Here is a 2,488-nt window from a genome sequence, read left to right on the forward strand (position 1 = left end):
TCTGTGTCTCTCTGTCTCAAAAATGAATAAACGTTAAAAAAAATTTTTTAAAAAAATAAAGAAATGTTTGGTTAGTATAAGAGTATGGTGGAAAGAGCAGCAACCGTGGATCCAGGAGAAATGAGCTCATGCCCTACTCTGCTAACAACTGACCTAATATTTGGTAAAGTTGTTTCATCTCTAGGCCTTATACTGAAAGATAACAATGTTAGAGAGTTCAGAAAACTTTCCAAATTCTTTCTGGTCTATAAGTAGAAAGTATTTACCTATTATCTTCCTCACATGATTCTCACATCTCTCCTGGGCACAATGGCAACTCACAAGGAAAAACTGATTGCACCAGTTGCAGAAGAAGAGCAATTGTCCAAAACAATAAGATTACTATAGTGGATGTTGCACAAGTTGGTATGGCATATGCCATCAGCATTCTGGGAAAATCTCTGGAGGATGAACTTGTGCTCGTGGATATTTTGGAAGATAAACTCAAAGGAGAAATAATGGACCTGAAACATGGGAACTTATTTCTTTAGATACCTAAATTTTGGCAGGTAATGATGACTCTGTGACCTCCAATTCTAAGATTATGGTGGTAACTCCAGGAGTCCACCAGCAGGAGGGAGAGAACCTCTCAGTCTGGTACAGAGGAATGTGAATGTCTTCAAATTCATTATTCCTACATCAGTCAAGTACAGTCCTGACTGCATCATAATTGTGGTTTCCAACCCAGTGGATATTCTCATATCCCAGTGGATATGTTACCTGGAAATTAAGTGGACTAGCCTAGCACAGTGTGATTGGAAGTGGGTATAATCCAGACGCAGCTAGATTTTGCTATCTTCTGGCTGTAAAACTTGACATTCATCCCAGCAGCTGCCATGGATGGATTTTGGGAGAACATGGCAACTCAAGTGTGGCTGTGCAGAATAAAGTGAATGTGGGAGGTATTTTGTCTCCAGGAACTGAATCCAGAAATGGAAACAGACAATGACAGTGACAGTTGTAAAGATGTACATAAGACGGTGGTTGAAAGTGCCTATGAAGTCATCAAGCTAAAAGGATATACCAGCTGGACTATTGGATTAAGTGTGGTTGATCTCACTGAATCCGTGTTGAAAAGTCTATCCATGACTTCTCCAGAGTCAACGATGATGAAGGGAATGTATGACATGGAGAGCAAAGTCTCCATGAGCCTTCCATCTATCCTGAATGCTTGGGGATTAACCAGTGTTATCAACCAGAAGCTGAATGATGATGAGTTTGCTCAGCTCAGAGACCTTGTGGGACATCCAGAAAGACCTAAACGACCTGTGACTTATGGCTTCTAGGCTGTAGAAATTTAAAAACTACAAAGTGATTAACTGTGAGCCTTTAGTTTTCATCCACATTCATGGATCACAGTTTGCTTTTATCTTCTTAAATATGTGAATCTGGACTCACAGACTTCAAGCCCACGCTTGGTTTAATGCCTGCAAATGAGCCCTTGAACAAATAAAATTAACTAGCACAGTGTGCTTCTAAAACAACAAAAATAATGCATTTACCTCAGTTTTCCTCTCTGCTTAAGTTTATGGAATTTCTAAAATTTAAAAATGTGAAGAAAAAGTGTCTTTCTTGAATGATTAAGTCTATAATCTCAACTTCAGTTTTATTTTTGATGTTTTGGTAGATAGAGAGTATGGTTCCAGCCATACTGTTATGTTTCTTGATTCTGTGAAAGCTACTGTGACTTACCACCGGTATTCTTGTTCTCATCCAAGTATTCATTTATTCAGCAAGTCTGAATGAATGCCAGTTGTGTATAAGGATTGTGCTAGGTTCTAGGAGGTAGTTACAAATGACATGCATCTCACCCATAAAGGTTGTCATGTCCTTATTTTCCCTTTTCTGAATTTACCCTGAGAACATCTAATATCCATTAAGGGATGTATACAGGAATATAAATAAGAAGACCAAAAAATCCATCTTCGTGTATAAGAAAAATATTCTGAATAAGAGGTCACAATCCAGCAGACGATGGGAAGCAGCAGTCCACATAGAGTTCTGATTTTAAGTCAGGTTTATAAAGTACTGTTTTCTCTTTCCTTTTAGAGATCTTGTTGTGTTTTATTTTGTTATGTGTTCTGATATATCCTTTTCAACATTAGTACTTTTTAATTCATTAATAGATTATGCTGGTAGGTGCGCCTGGGTGGCTCAGTAGGTTAAGCATCTGACTTCAGCTCAGGTCATGATCTCACGGTCCGTGAGTTCGAGCCCCGCGTCGGGCTCTGTGCTGACAGCCCGGAGCCTGGAGCCTGCTTCGGATTCGGTGTGTCCCTCTCTCTCTGCCCCTCCCCCACTCATGCTCTGTCTCTGTCTCAAAAATAAATAAAACATTTTTAAAAAGATATACAGATTAATTTGATAATGTAACTATTTCAACGTAATACTGTATTTTGATATATTTCAAGATGATTTCTTTCTCACTTTTTTCAATATATATATTTTA

The 2,488-nt window shown here is 38.4% G+C and overlaps 1 pseudogene; it reads left to right on the plus strand.

Moving 5' to 3' along the window:
• Positions 1-309: 309 nt before the first annotated feature.
• Positions 310-1,311, plus strand: LOC124504062 (L-lactate dehydrogenase B chain-like; annotated as a pseudogene).
• Positions 1,312-2,488: the final 1,177 nt, after the last annotated feature.

The sequence above is a fragment of the Lynx rufus genome, unplaced genomic scaffold, assembly GCF_022079265.1.
Source record: "Lynx rufus isolate CCGP_SWC_20201006 ecotype Redwood Valley unplaced genomic scaffold, mLynRuf1.p SCAF_8, whole genome shotgun sequence".
Lineage (NCBI taxonomy): Eukaryota > Metazoa > Chordata > Mammalia > Carnivora > Felidae > Lynx > Lynx rufus.